The sequence below is a fragment of the Amblyomma maculatum genome, chromosome 2 (assembly GCF_055883805.1).
Source record: "Amblyomma maculatum isolate TAMU_Amacu chromosome 2, ASM5588380v1, whole genome shotgun sequence".
Taxonomy (NCBI): domain Eukaryota; kingdom Metazoa; phylum Arthropoda; class Arachnida; order Ixodida; family Ixodidae; genus Amblyomma; species Amblyomma maculatum.
In genome coordinates, this window is record NC_139345.1 from 217,693,809 (window position 1) to 217,710,402 (window position 16,594).

The following is a 16,594-nucleotide window of genomic DNA, read 5'->3' on the forward strand; positions in this document are numbered from 1 at the left end:
AATAGAGAAGCTTCGTGCCATTGGCATTAACCCAAAAGTAGTAACCTGGATAGCCTCTTACCTCACAGGTCGTATGCAGTACGTGGAAGTAAACAGCGCTCAATCAGAACGAATACGTGTTTCTTCCGGGGTCCCACAAGGATCCGTCTTGGGACCGATCCTATTCTTGATATATATTAATGATATTCATGCTTGCGCCGAACCTGGGGTGACAATAAGGCTCTTCGCTGACGACTGCGTTCTCTACACTGCGGTACGTACACGAGATGACGAATTAAATTTAAATTCTTCTTTAAATAGTATTGCCAAATGATGTAAATCATGGGGAATGGAAATTAATATCGACAAAACTTCTTCCATCAGAATTACACGTAAACAAGTGCCTCTTGTATATTCTTACAGTTTATCAGGATGTAACATAACGAGGGTTGATACGGTGAAATATTTAGGCATCACATTTACCCATAAACTAAGCTGGGACACTCATATAAATAACACGTGTGCAAAAGCATTCAAACAACTTGGATTTCTTCGTAGAAAACTGTCAGCAGCTCCTTCTCATGTAAAGCTAAAAGCCTATAATACCCTCATAAGGCCCATTCTTGAGTACGGTAGCATTATTTGGAGCCCTCATCAATCATACCTCAGCCAAAAATTATAAAAAAATTCAAAATAAGGCCCTTCGTTTTATTTTCTCCAGCTACTCACGCCACGATAGTGTATCATCCATGCGAACTAAAGCGGGTATTCCTACCCTTTCTTGTCGGCGACGAGTAGCTTCCATGAAATTTCTATGCCTTCTTTATAACGGTGGAATCAAAATTGATACAAATCAGTACATCAAGGCATCATATCATCGTTCGAAGAGGCTAAATCATGGGAAGTGCATCAGACCCATCCCAGCTCGATGCGACGCATACAAATTTTCATTTTTTCCTTCAGCTATTGAAGAATGGAATTGGCTGCCACATGAATTTATGGGCGATATCTGCCTTGATATTTTTCTTAAAAACGTTGAGTCATATTTTGAGAAGCAAATGGTGTAAACAAAAAAAAATCGTTCCTAAAATGTGTTTCGTTATTCACTGCGAGTGTTCAGTCTAGGATTTTATCTTATTAGTACCTATTGTCTACCGTGTTCTATTATTGTGTCGCTTCGCGGTTCTTTACAGTGCTTCATATGCGAAAAATTGAATGCCCGTTAGAGTGTTGCAGTGCGTATGTTTTTCATTTTGTATAACGGTCCCATCAACTCACCCACTCCTGTAAGAGCCTACCAAGGCTTACAGTAGGCTTAAATAAAGAAACAATACATTTGCAACACTTGAATTTGTGCTGCATGAGTTCCACGTGTTCATTAGACTTCATTGCTGTAATGTAATATCACCGAAAGGCAAATATTCCAGGTAGGCCTCCTCCTTCACCCTGACCAGCCGTGGCTCTGCGGAAGCCCTGATGACATTTTCAGTCTCTCCAACGGGGCTTGCTTACTAGAAATCAAATGTACACTTCAATGCAAGGACCAGGCAATACTTGACACCTGTGGGAAGACCTGTCTAGGCTACCTCGAGCACGTAGGGGGCCATATAATACTGAAAAAGTTGCATACTTATTATACGCAGGTCCAGCTCATCCACTATTTGGTAAATGCACAGCAGTGCTTTTTCTTCATTTATTACAGCAAGGAAAACATTGCTCTGCGGATACCCAATGATAATGCAATCATGCAGCAAGCAGTACCAATCCTTGAAGAATTCTGCTTCAAATGGCTGCTGCCAGCTCTTGCAAAAAAGTACGGTTTTCTTACTTCAGTAAAGTAGAGCATTGCGTCAGGAGGTAAAGACGAACGACAAACATGCAACGGGTGAGACACTTGTCCTTTTAGAATGCTGTTTTATGATTGAAGGTTTAAAATGTATGAATCATGTGACATGTAATACACTAAGAAATTCAGGACAATATTTCATTCAAAAGAATAAAGACACGAAAATTTTCATGTTTTTCTGTTTCATGACGTCAGAAAATTGAAACATTTAGATTAGCTGAATATATAAACATAAATGTGCGTTACTTGAGTTGATGCATAGATGACCCTGCAACTAGTATTTTTTCAAAATGCGTTATTCAATCATTTACAAAATAAAGGCTACTTTGCACAGGCAAGACATTTTTCTCATACAAACAACACAGCAACCTTTAATCTACCAGAAATGGATAGGTAGTAAAGAAAGTAGGAATAGATTGCTGTTGTTCTTCTACAACATTTATGAACAAGATCTGGAGCAGTTTGCAAGCCCCAGAAATAAGAAAGAACCATTTACGTTGCAATTGCAGTTTTTCTTTACTTAAACTTGCTCGCGCAGTGCAAAAATAGGATTTTGAAACTCCTTTTCCTTCTGCACTGCAACACTTCAAAATATGATCATTCACATTCAACAGTAATTGACACCTGTCCATATAATGGCGCAGAAGCAAATAATGCAGAATCACCCCAGAAAGAACACAAAAACTGAAGTGCAGAAAAATTGTGGTCGTTTGCAAGACAGCCTCTTCTTACAGGATTGGATATCAGCGGATGGAAAGTTGCATTGCAGAATTTAGCACACAGAAGCAGTCATGCAAGTACAACAGCAAATGGCTGAAGAGAAGTTGGGAAGACATCTTTACCATTCAACCCCCTAAACACAAGACATACAAGTTCAGCAGGAATGTAATGGTATGCATTTCACTGGCTGTGCAACACCAGCCTTCCCACTGCAACTTGACTACAGATTGCACACTATTAATCGGAGCACAATATGTATGAAAAAAGAAAAGCATGAGTGCTTTATTAAAAGTATACATCAAAAATCTTCTCATGCGTATGATGGCACAGAGAAAAACTGAGAACACATCCTCATCTTGAACACAAGAGCAGTGTACCATCAGAGACAAATGTTTCCATGGCATAACAAAATTTGCACAAGCACATTATATATATAGACCATAATTTCACTTACGTATGATGCAAAGGTATGTAATACAAATCATGAATTCTTAAATGCAGCCTTGAACCATGGGCTAGTGCTCAGGTTGCCGCTCACGCTTGACGGAGACTTACGTCTCCCTGATACTTAACAGTATGTGCAAGACAAACAAAGCTATCTGGCATGATACAAAGAAAATTGTAGAACACTATTCAATTCTTATGTTACATTTTGCCATGTTGAAGGTAAACAGATAACATAAGAATGTCAATAGCACACCTAAACGTAAGAACAAAACCAAACAAAAACCCAATACAGCGTTAGGGGGCTCGACTACTACGGCCAAGGATGCAGGGTCGAATCCTGGTTGTCGTGGCGGCTTTTCACTGCGGCGTCTCTATAGCCTGGGTCGCTCTGGGACATTAAATGCCATAAAACAAAACAAAATCAAACAAAAAGGAAATCAACCAGTCAAGCGAGCACAAGAAAGCAGCTGTCATTCAAAAAAGTAACAAACTGCCTTCAGCAGTCCATAATTGGCTGTCTTTCTTTCTGGCTAATTATTGGGAGCTGATGATTTGCCAATACGCAACACATATGAAACACTTCTGTCAAGAAAGGAATTACTTCAGTTGCCACTCTGTTATTGGGTATGTTATAGGTGTTAATTCGTTGGATCATCCTTTCAACATGGATCCGAACGTGTGCTATATTGTATGTGTCCCTGACCTCCTGGGCTGTAAATTGAGGTCCGTGCAAGAAAGGGGGCATAACAAGTAATGCATTATGATCGCCGAAAGCTATGCAGATACTAGGAAACACTTTGTCTGCAAGCACGACATCTCCAAGCTCAGCAATGTTTAGGAATTCAGAATGACCTGTGGTATGTGCGTCAGAGACTCTGTTACCATAAGCATTTCATTGGAAACAAATCATTCCACCAGGTGTTATGGCAACCAGAAACTTAAGAGTGTAGACTCCTTTGTAATTAGAATAGAGCACACGCTCTTGCTGCACAGTTGGTGGCTGCTCAGTGCGCACTTTTGTACAGTCAATTATCATGGTGCAGTAAGGATAATATTTTTTGAAACTTTCTGGCATGGTAGCTCGAATAGCTCTTGATGGGGGACGAAAAATCCACGTTTTTGTTGCAAATGATAGAGTCTTCAGAACACTCTTAAAGTGCCGTGATACAGAAGTTTCACTAGCAGCAAACAGAATGGAAAGGGATGAGTAGCTGATTCCGAGCTTCACCTTCATTAAAACAATAAGTAGCCTGTTTTCCGTCGTAACATCACATGGTCGCTCAGAATAAACATGCAGCATGTTCTACAGCATTGAAAACACCAACTGGCTAGCATTGCACAGATCTTCCAGAGCACTGCTGCACTTTGCGATACTGTCATAGCCATAAAAGTAGCTCGTCCTGTGGTTGGGGCCACTGTATCTATTTACGGTGGCTGGTTTCTGTTGCGTACTACAGTCGCGTGTCTCACGATGTGTGGCCTGGGTGGATGCCTCTGACTCATGGATGCAGCTGATGAATACAAAGAAGATTCCTTCAAAATTGCTTGCACCTTCGGTATGAGTTTCCTGCAAGATGTTGAAAAAAAATTGAACTCAGCACTCCTTACATATGTCATTAATGGCGGGCTCCGAGTTAAGTACAACACCATAACGCTTTCATTATGCACCCAAACCAAACCAGATGGATGCCTTGACACTCTTCCTACTAAAAATAAAACATATCCAAAAGCACAATATATGCAAGGGAACCTTTAAACAGCAGGTATCAAACACAGCAATTCAATTTCACAAAACAGCACATTAAAGAAATACAGATGCCAAAAATTTGCTAACATGTTTTCTTGTTTCAGATGATTTCTTAAGTATCAGTAATATGTGCCGCGAAACCTTTAAAACTGTATTTGTTGTTTTTAGCAGCCGCCGGCATGCGGCGTTATCGCCGATCTGGCACGCGTATCAATTCTGTATTCTTTGTTTGTTTATGCTCGATGTCGCGAGACGCACTTTTATCAGTTTCTTTGTCGCGCACGATGCACCGCGATATGTCTCGAAGATTCCGTCCACTCGCGTATCTTTCTACAATGTTCCAGGTTGTAGTAGTGACAGTTTGCGACATTATCTAGATGGTTCTGAGCCGCCTTTAAATTTAGCGTTGATTAGTGTGACAGGCTTTCTGTTCGACGATCGACGAGCACGTTTATTGCAATCGCCGCCGCAGCCGAGTTGCTTAGTTCTTGCGGGCGCAAGTCATCCCAATAAAGAGTTGATTTCAGTGCCATCATGCCTGTGTCTTCTTTTGGTGTGTACGGCCTTGTCATCACTACATGACATCTGGTGAACGTGCTGCCAATCGAGTCCTGGTTTACTCGTCCAAGCCAAGACACCAGCCCTGTTCCCGTCATCCTGGGGGATCAACCAACAGGTCAGCGAACCTGCCGTCGTCTTCAAGGGCTCCAACCTGAACACAGTCTGATGCCGGATCCCGTTCGATCTCGGAAGGCATCAACGCTGAAAATGGCCTAGCCTACAGCACCAATTGTTTTCGTCCAAACCAGTGAGCCGCCCTGCTTTATGGACGACCTGACGAGGATGCGAAAGACTGGCCCGAGCTGTTCGAACGCAGGGCAACTTTCAACTCCTGGAACCACAGGGCGAAGCTCAGGCAAGTATACTTTTCTCTTGAAGGATGTGCCCGAATATGGTTCGAAAATTATGAGGCAGCTTTGAAGGATTGGGAGATTTTCAAAAAGAGTTTTTGACTGCAAGTGTCGCCAGAAAGGAAATAGCCGAGGCCCTCCTTCAATCAAGACTTCAACTCTCTAACGAGCCTGTTCTGGCGTACGTTGAGGACATGAATCGCCTATTTCGCCGCGCTGACCATAACATGACCGAAAGTGAGAAAGGGAAATTTTTAATGCGAGGGATTAAAGTCTTTTTGCAGGGCTTGTCAGGAATCCGCCAAAAACCGTGGCGGAATTTGAAATCGAAGCGTCTACTGCCGAGAAGACGTTGGACACCCGGATGCTCCACTACGAACGACCACTCGAACTGGTCTACGCAAGCCCCTACAGCAGCGCTTCTGCGAGCGGATACAGCCTTCGGGACCTCATCCGGAAGATCATGCGAGAGGAGCTCCGCTGATTGCTGCCTTCATACCAATGACCCCAGGTGGTGACGCTCGCGGACGTCGTCCGTGGAGAAGTCCAGCAGCCGCTGAATGTTCCTCAAGCTACTGCTGCGGCTGTTCTAGCGCGAGAGGCAACAGTGATGAACTATGCTGCTGTATTACGTCGCCCTGCGCCCCGACGTCACGACTTTGGAAGCCCTCGCCACTACCGCCTTGTTCCTGAAAGCCGCCCCTTGACCCCCGCCTGCCAAGCCGACCAACAACCTCCAAGCCCCAGGAAGTGCGACGCCTGGAGGACCGCGAACAACCGGCCATTATGCTTCCACTGCGGTGAGGCCGGCCACATTCTACGCCACTGCCCGTGCCAACGAATCGGTCTCCAAGGATTTGCAGTCGATGCTCAACGACCACGCCCAGTTGTGCTGACCGCAAGAAATCGACAACTATCTGAGTAGCGGAGAGATTGCAACACCAAGCGATCGGTTCAGTCCCCCATCGCTGTGCAGGGCCCGCTTTGCGTCGCCAGGCTGTAACTACAGTGACAACGTGCAAGGAAAGTCCCCAAGCCCGCGCAGGGGACACTAAATAGAGCAACCTTTAGGGGTCAGGTTGCTTCACGGCTAAAACGCGAAGATCCTACGTCACCGACGACGAGTCACGACGACGCAGCCAATAAATCGCCGATCCACAAGACGACAACGTCGGCGAGATCCCGACCAGACTTCAAGCTGACATCGCCGCCCAGCGACGTCGTGACGGCAGTATGCCCCGGCCGCGACCTAAGCACGAGGCAAAGCAGAGATCGAACACCGAAGCCAACGTGTAATACGAGGACGCGAGCAAGTGATCTTGAGGTTGCTGTCGACGGTCACACGCTCTCTGCCCTAGTAGAAACCGGAGATGACTATTCTGTCATAAGTGGACAGTTTGCCACCCAGCTCAGGAAAGTAACGACCGCTTGGGATGGCCCGCTAATTCACACCGCTGGTGGTAATCTTATTACGCCGTCCAGGCGATGCACCGCAAGAGTGACAGTGAATGGACGCATTTACCCTAGGAGCTTCGTGGTCTTACAGCAGTGCTCCCGCAATGTGATTTTGGGTATGGACTTTCTGAATGAGCATCGGGCGATAATCGACCTCCGCTCAAAGCTCATCAAGCTCTCCACGGACAAGGCTATACCTTCCACGACAACTTCGACGCAACACTTCGCTCTAAATGTCCTCGCCGAAGTAGGGAGTATATCGCCCCGATCAAGCATCGTCGTCTCTCTGGTTATCAGCGACATCGAAACAGCTGAAGGTATCATCAAAGGAAACATCCAGTTGCTTCTGGAGTGAGGACTAGTTGTCGTAAGAGGCGTCGCCTGTTTCCATCATGGACAATCTCAAGTGCTCGTCACGAACTTCACCGAAGAATACCTTCACCTGAGCAAGGGTATGACGATTCCTTTCCTCGACGAGCTAGAGTACACCCGAGAGCTTTCGCCGTCCCCAGCCAATTTGAAGACGATGCATCCAACCGAACCAAGCAGCCCAATTTCGTCATCAACCCAGCGCTCCCACGAGAAAGACAAGACTATATCAGCACTCTTCTTGAAAGCTACAGCGAGTACTTTTCTTCAGCGTCAAAGGTGCGGCAAACTCCGCTCGCAACGCATCACGCATCATCACGGACGAACACGCTCGACCGCCACGTCAAAGCCCTACCGTGTATAACCGCAAAACACCAGGCCATACGCGATCAATTTGAGGAAATGCTGTGTGGTGACGTGATCCAGCCATCGAACAGCCCCTGGGCGGCACCAGTCGTTTTGGTGAAGAAGCAAGACGACTCACTTCACTTCTGCGTTGATTACCGCCGCTTGAACAGCACAACTAAGAAGGATATGTACCCTCTTCCCCGCATCAACGACACACAGGACCGGCTCTGTAACGCTAAGTACTTCTCGTCGATGGACCTGAAGAGCCGGTACTGGAATATTGAGGTCGACGAAAGAGACCGCAAGAAGACGGCGTTCATAACACCGGACGGCCTCTTCGAATCCATCGTAATGCCATTTGGCTTGTGCTCCGCACCAGCCACATTTCAACGGGTTTTTGGACGCATTTGAGCCGCTCTTGGCGGCATTGCAATAATTCACAATGGCGCAACAAACTAACCCCACCTCTGTGACGATGCACTTGCGCCGCAGTGTAGTGATGCAATGGAATGCCCGAGGCCTGCGTGGTCGGCTGAGTGACTTCCGACAGCGGGTACAGAAGTACCGCTTTCCTGTGATTGTGATCTGCGAGCCCAACATGCCGGCTGCTTTCCGCCTTTCTGGATATGTTCTGCTATGGTCTATAGAAGCAGACGAAACAAGCAAAGTGCGGGTATGTGTACGCCGAGACAATGCGCACGTCCGCCATGCTCTGCAGCCCCACAACACGAACCACTACATTTGATTGACGTTAATCCTGAAAGGACGAGTATGTTCTGTAATTGGCGCTTATATTCCACCGAGGGATGGCTTGGACAAATCATATCTATTTTCAACAATCCAGTGTTGTGCAGCTCCTCGTATTTAATGCTCACCACCCTCAGTGGGGTAATGCCATAATGAGCAATAGAGGAAGAGACCTGGCAGACTTTATGCATACGCAAGATCTCGTCAATATAAACGACGGCTCACCGACGTTTCTACGCGGAACAACCTACAGCAGCTGCTTGGATGTGGCTTTTGTTTCCAGAAGCCTCCATCCCTCCGTTTCTTGCTGTAGTGATGTGGAAACACGTGGGAGTTATCACATACCAACGTACATATGCATCAAGTGGTTTGCACCTGCCACTTTACCTCGTGTGCAATACACAGACTGGCCCACCTTTAGGGCAGCGGTGGAGACTTCCAGCGTGGACCTCCAGTCACCATCTCAAATAGAGGGACTCATTACTTCCTCTCTCAGTGAGAGCATTCGCTATGTTTGTGTGCCGGTGTCAGTGTCCAGCATCGACGTGGAATTCGAGCGGCTTCGCGAGATCCGTCGGCGGGCTGAAATGAAGTACAGAAGAACGAAATCCGCGTAAGATCTCGCACTTTCTCGCCGAGCTAAACGACAAGTTTTGCGCCACCTGGAGAGGTTAGGACGACAACGTTGGAGACAGTTCTGGTCATCACTGGATCCCCGTAAGCCCCTGTCGCGTGTCTGGCATGTTGCGAGAAGCTTGCGCACACCTCCGCGAGAAAGGCACCCTTTTCGTGCCCTGGCCTTTTATCAACGCCGCAATAAAGTTGACGTGGCTGCAGATTTTTGTAAAATGGTTGTGGGCACAAACCAGGCTCAGTTACCAATTTCAGAGGTTTTTGCGCCACCTTCGCCGAATGATCAATACGACGTGCCCTTTACAATAGCTGAATGAAACGCCGCTCTTGCTTCTTGTCGGCATTCATCTGCACCTGGTCCTGACGGGATTACTTATTCAACCTTATCAAACCAAGGCAAGGATGGTAGAACTGCACTGCTTAATTATTTGAATGATATATGGGCTTCTAGTACTGTTCCTGAACACTGGAAAATTAGCCGCCTGGTTGCTCTTTTGAAGCCTGGAAAGCCGCCTCTCGAACTTACCTCATACCGGCCAGTTGCCCTAGCAAGCTGTTTTGGAAAAGTTATGGAGCGCATGGTGCTGGCAAGACTTGAGTGGTACCTAGAGAGTAATGATCTTTATCCGAATATGATGACTGGATTTCGCCGCGGACGCTCTTCCATTGACAGCGTCATCGACCTTGTGACGACAGTAGAACACGAAAAGCGTCACGGTCGACTAGTAGCTGCTGCATTTTTAGATATAAAGGGAGCTTACGACAACGTCCTCCATGATGCTATTCTAGATGGACTTGACGACGTGGGAGTTGGTGGCCGGCTGTACTTGTGGATTGTAAGCTATCTCAGCGGCCGCTCTGTTTACATGACTACGCCTGAAGGAGATACTACCCGCTTTCAGGTCGGTCGTGGAGTTCCACAGGGAGGAGTTCCCAGCCCAACTTTATTTAACGTAGCGCTAATTGGCCTGGTGAGTGAACTGCTAACTAACATCCATATAAGTCCATATGCTGACGACATCTGCATCTGGGCCTCTGGTTCGACGCGCCCACAACTACGTGCGAGACTGCAACGAGCTGTGTCATCAACATCGATGTACTTACGGCGTCAAGGTTTATTTTTAGCGGCAGGAAAGTGCGCAGTGATCGCGTTTACGGGAAAATGTGTCAGCCGCTACCCGATTACCCTTCATGGAGTCGTAATACCATACGTCTCCAGGCACATATTCTTGGGAGTAATTATTGACCACTGACTATCTTGGTCGAAACATATTGCTATGGTGAAGAAAAGGCGAATTAATTTTTGCCATGTACTTCGTTACATAGCTGGCATCAAATGGGGTCCAACTGAGCGCTCCTTAATACGGCTTTACGAGGCTCTGTTTGTTGGAACAATCCGGTACAGTCTCCCAGTACTCTCTAGTATGAGCATTTCCTGCTTGCGGACTTTAGAGAGCGTGCAAGCGCAGGCACTGAAAATATGCCTTGGACTGTCCAGATGCACCTCTAACAAATGCACAATTGAAGAAGCACATGCTCGCCCAATGTCCATATACTTGTCACACGAACCACTTCGTGTATATTTACGAGCACTTACAAGACACCGTTTTCACCCACTCAGCAAGGTTCTGGATGAGAGGCCGGACTGCAGTTTTACAAGTGCACTCCGCTGCCATCAGTCGCAAGTACCGACAAGATATGCCCTACCATATCGTCCCGCCCAACCACCATGGACGATGGACAAACCTTTGGTGCACCTTCGTGTACCTTCGTGTACCTTCGTGTTCCCGGAATACTAAAGAAATCAATGGTACCAATTAGTGGACTGAAACAACTTACTCTGGCACACATCTGGTCAGAATATCCTAATTATATTCACGTATACACCGATGGATCTGTGTCAGCACAGGCATCCGCTGCAGCTGTGGTCATACGAGCTCAGAAAACGACTCTGCATTTCCTTTTGGGACATACCTACCTCTACATCAACCGCTGCGGAACTTGTAGCCATTCGGGAATCTATTCGCTACATATGTGGGGAACCACCTCAAAAATGGTGTATATTCACGGACTCGAAGACTGCATTACAAATTTTGGAAAACTTCTTAAGCCACACTGCCTATCAGTCCCTGGCACTAAACATTATGGAGCTCCTCACATCTGCCCAGCTCCAAGGTCACAAGATAATATTTCAATGGATCCCTGCCCACTGCGGGCTCCATGAGAATGTACAGGCTGATGTTGAAGCGAAAAGCGCACTCAGCAATGGCCTCCAAACAGCTGTGCCGTTTTCAAGAGCGGATACAACATGCCTTCTTACGAGTCGCATGAATAATGCTACAGCAGCTTACTGGGCCCAGCCAGAAGCCCGACACATTCGTCTAAAAAGGCTCGATCGAACATTGAAATTTAATGTTCCGCGTGGTATTCCGCGTCATCAGGCATGCTTGATACATAGACTTCGTTTAAACGTGGCTTTCACGCGCAAGTACTTACATTTAATTGGACAGATGGACTCACCGGAATGTTCAACTTGTGGCATCTCAGAGACTGTGGACCATGTATTATTGGTGTGCCCATTTTACCATTTTATTCTTCCCCTCGAACTGAGAAAAAAAAACATAAAAAAAACTGAGGGGGAGCCCGGACCAGCAAAAGCTTTGCCAGGCTTAAACCAACTAAAAATAAATAAAAACGAGCAGCAGCTCGAGATAAAAAAAAAAAAAAACACTTTTTAAAAGCGATAGAAAGTATTAAAAAAAAAGCGAGGTCCATGTCGAAAGGTGGTCCGCGCTGGTTTAAGAAGAATAAAAGGAAAACCCCATGAGGTAGCGTCCAGACCTGCAAGTGAAACAAAACACGAACCAGAACCAGAAATGAAGAGAACAGCAGCAAAACCACCGTCACACAAAATGACAAATAACAATCCGGGGAGAGAGGCAGACGTACGAAACTCAAAGCATAAAAAAAGAGAGACTGGGGTAGAAAAGTAAACAGGACAGTCCCCAACAAAGAAATAAAAATCGGGTGAACAATAGAGAATTGCTGTCTCCTACGGCATTGTAATCGTTGGTCCACAAATTAAAGAGAGAAAATACTGATTTTAGGAATAGAAGAATCAAGCAAAAGAAAAAAAATTAACTTCCGACACCACAGACAAAAGGTAGGGGATGAGAAAGAATTGCAAAACCTACACAAAACATTAAGAGAGAAAAAAAAACTATTAAATCTAGTCTGATGCGAAAAGACGTCCGTCACTATGCCAGATTATATTAACCGCTAAATGCACGGGTGCCCAGCGTATGCGAACGAAAGAAGTGTGCTAGCTGCTTCCTTGAAGCGTTTGGACAAGAGGCCTCTGTCGGAGGAACTGCTGCTGGGCGCTTGGCAGGACAAGGGGAAGGGTGTCCAGGCAGTGCGTGCTGTTTGCCGTTATTTGAGCGCCAGCGGACTTGGTTCGCGCTTGTAAAGCAAGCTGCTGTGTCTGTATATATATTTCATATGCATATATATTTCATATATATTTCATATATATTTCCCACATCGTCACCCATCATGACCTTCTTTCTTCTCTCCATCCCCTTCCCCAGTGCAGAGTAGCAGGCCAGATTTTAATCATTCGGGCCAACCTCTCTGCCTTTTCCTTTCAATAAATCCGTCTATCTATCTATCAACGGATAATGGACACTGGCCTCGCGGGCTTAAAGTGGCCGATTTGTTTGGTATACTTGGACGACGTCGTTGTGTTCTCGTAAAACTTTGAAGACCATCTGAGAAGGCTTCGAACAGTACTTGACGCAATAAAGTCATCAGGTTTAATGTTGATAGCAGAGAAATGTCACTTCGCCTACGGAGAGATGTTGTTTCTTGGTCATATCGTCCGCAAGGAGGGAGTTCACTCCGACCCACAGAAAACTACTGCGATCGCACACAGCCCGGTGACAAGAAAGCTGTGCGCAGATACTTCGATCCGTCGACCGATCGACCGACGATCTGTCGAGAACTTTTCGCGCTTTGCCAAACCTTTCACGCAGCTTAGAAGGGCAGACGTGCCATTTGAATTTGAAGCACCGCAAGCGGAATCCTTTGCCAAACTTAAGCGCCGCCTACAGTCTCCTTTTGTGCTAAGCCACAGTAAACTTCTTTTTGAGGTTTCTGGAAGTTCCTTTTTTTTCTTCTCGTTGGTTATGGCCCCGTCTCCTTGATTCGCCGAAATAATTGCAGTTTGCCGAATTAAATTAACAAACTGATTTAATAAAATAATAGGTTGGTTGGATAAACAAGCGCAGCACAGTCGAAATAAAGAACAGAAGAGACACTGAGTTGGGTCGCCCTCCGGCTTAGGACAGTCCGTCGTCCCAAGCGAGCGTACGGGAGAGCGTCCGTCTTCTCCTTCGCTCGGGCCGCAACTCCCGGGCCACCCCTCGCACCTCGTCGTTTTCGCGTGGTCCCACGTTTCCGTGAAAATGTCCTTGGTGTCCCCCCCGTTCACACAGATTCGTGGAAAATCGTAGCCGAGGTCCAGTTCGCCGAAGCGTGCCAGCCCCGGTCTTTCCACCACTGGCATATCCACTCTCGAGGACGCGCATGAGATTTACGACCGCTTCTTACACATACAAAATAAAAAAAAACAGCATACAAACACCCAGAAGGCGCTCGACGGGGTCGCCGGCGGCAGTTCGGAGCCTCGAGCGCTAACCAATAGGCCAAACACAGAACGGCCGAACGCCTTTCAATGTGAGAGACCCCCGCCCCTCAAGAAAGACATAAAATAGACAACGCGCACAAGCAGGGACACTTCACACTGTAACCCAAAAACAAGAAAAGGTCACCCTCCCTAGGTGCGGGCGCCGCTCCGCCCGCGTGCCTCGCGGGCCGGCTTCCCGAAACGGCAGGAAACACAAACACACACAAAAAGAAAACTCGAGAAAACATGCACTATTGACGACCTTACACGCCCCTCCTAAGATCGGTGCAACAACCGCACTGGTTGTTGCACACGATAAATAACAGAAAGGTCGTCACGACTCAATTACAGCGCACCCACAAAAAAAAAAAAAACGTAACGCCACTTTCAACAATTAGGTACTGAGACACTAGGGCGACCGCCGCATGCGAGGTATCTAGCATGACACCATGCTAACGCGTCCCACACGAAAACGATTTTCAGAGTGGTCCTTCTGCCTGGCCCTCGGAAACCACAGTGGGCGGCAACAGCTCTGGTGGCCTGCTGTACAATGATAGAGGTGTCGATGATTTGCATGCGCATGCTTAATTTTGCCGCAGCCTACACCTAGTTCCTATGGCGCTCTCAGTTTTTCGCCACATCTTCCTTTTGCGTCTACAATAACTTCCTCCGCTCTCCGGTCCCTCTCGGCGTTTTCCAACGAGCGAGGTTCTGCCTCCCTCACCGCTACATGCCTCCAAGGTGACGGCCGCCTGTCCTCTCATATCGGGCACCTCGCAACCGCTTTTGCGTGCCTGTTGTTCAAGCGCGTGCCAAGCGTCTGCAGAAAGCAGGCAGTCTGCCTCCTTGGAAGCCAGTTCCCGTGTTACAGCACAGAGCAGTAACGCGCCTCCCCCGACATGCTGACCCTGGTCTGCCTCTAAGCTGAGTGGAACTCGAGCTAGCTTTGCTAGCACTTTATTACCAAACGCGCCAACAAGTGTCACGTCGCCCACCTTCTCCGTCCCATTGTTAAGTAGCACGCCCTCTTTTACGACAGTTATTTCGGTGCCCGTGTCAACTAGCGCTCGCAGAACCACGTCGCCGCATCTCAGGTTGACGTAGTCCCGTTAGGCTTTTCCTTTCCTTAATATTGACACTGCACACGTCGTAACATCAACGGTGGCTATTCGTCCGCTCGCATCCAATGCTCCGCCGTCGCCGCCGCCAGCATCTCAACTCCCCTGCCCTACAATGTTTGCTCCATTCCACCGCATGTTGCCGGCTCCCCTGTTGGTGGGGTTTTCAGGGCAAGACCTTGCAAAATGTGGGCCATTACAAATGAAACACGCAGGAGATTTGGAAGACCCTGGGTGCGTCGGAGGAGTAAGGGCTGATTTTCGCAAAGTTGGTTGTGGTTGTTTGCCAGACGGGCTTCGACCTGCAATTATTTGCTTTCTTCCTGCCCCCTTTCCTTCGAAATCTTCGAAAGCCTCCACCAACTTTGCTATCTCGTGTGGCTTCACCCAGCTGTCCCTTTCCTCTCGTTTGACATACTTGTGAGCCGCAGTGCTCAGTGCCTGCTTCATCTGATCTGCCACATTCAGAGCAATCAGGTCCTCGAGTGTCTTGATTCCCCGCGCCGCCGTATAAAAAGCATGGTAGCTTTCGATTTGCGACGCGAAGTGTTGCCTGGTCTCGTTTTCAGCCGGCAGCGCATTTTGGAACTGCCTTAGGTAATCACCTGGAGACAGTCGCAGCTCAGACAAAATGGTCTTTTTGACCCTGTCGTAATTATCTATCTCTTCGGTAGAGAGCTTTGAGAACAGGTGCGGGATTCTCTTGGTCACAAGGGGCAAAACTAAATGGCTCTTAACATTTTCGGGCACCTGATAGGAGCGGAATATGACCTCGAGTCCCTCCAGCCATACCGGCAGTTCTGGGTCTGTCGGAATCGGGGTGAGCAAACTATTTAGGCGCTTAGCGAAATACGCCAGCCTCTCTTCGCGCATTTGCCTCCCGCCTGAGTGCGAGCACTTCAGTAAACCGCTCTGCAGCTCCAACTGCCGCGTTTTCTCTCGCTCGATGAGCAGCGTGGTTTTGCTCAGCTCCAGCTCCATTTCCAGCCGTCGCATAGCTGAATCAAGGGTTTCCCCAGCGCTCCCATCTGCTCCCGCAGGTCCTTTTGTTCCCATTCTCTCATCTGCCCCTGTCACCTCCTCTGCTCTCGAATCTCCGCTACCGCTTCCGCTCTCCTCTGCACTCATTATCGCAACCCTTGCACCGCTACGCAGCATCATGCACAATTCCTGCTACAAAACGCACGGCACCAGTGGGTTCCGATGACCAGCATAAGGGCCACTCACCTTTCCGCTGGCGTAGCCACCCTGCTTTCCCCGACTACTGCGTCATCTGCCGTTCCTGCGCCCGGGCTTTGCTCCTCTCCGCTGCCAATGCGCGATGTAACCCTTCGAAAACACACGAGCAGTCCACCGCTAGTCCATCAGCGGCTGATGTCACTTTCGTGGCCTGATCTTGGCTGGTGCGCTGGAAGTTTGTTCTTGATGCGCTGAGCACCACTGGCTCGGTCCGTTGGCCGTGATGCGTGGCGTCATTCGCTGGTGCGCGGCTCGCACCTTACGCGCACTGATGGCTCAGTCCGTTGGCTACCCCGCTGGGCGTCTTTCGATGCTGCGCCGCTAGCTCCTTAGCTTCAGAGTCGGTCC

General features: G+C 47.8%; 1 pseudogene; it reads right to left on the reverse strand.

Moving 5' to 3' along the window:
• Positions 1-3,362: 3,362 nt before the first annotated feature.
• LOC146201300 (uncharacterized) lies at positions 3,363-16,135 on the reverse strand (annotated as a pseudogene).
• Between the last annotated feature and the right edge of the window lie 459 nt (positions 16,136-16,594).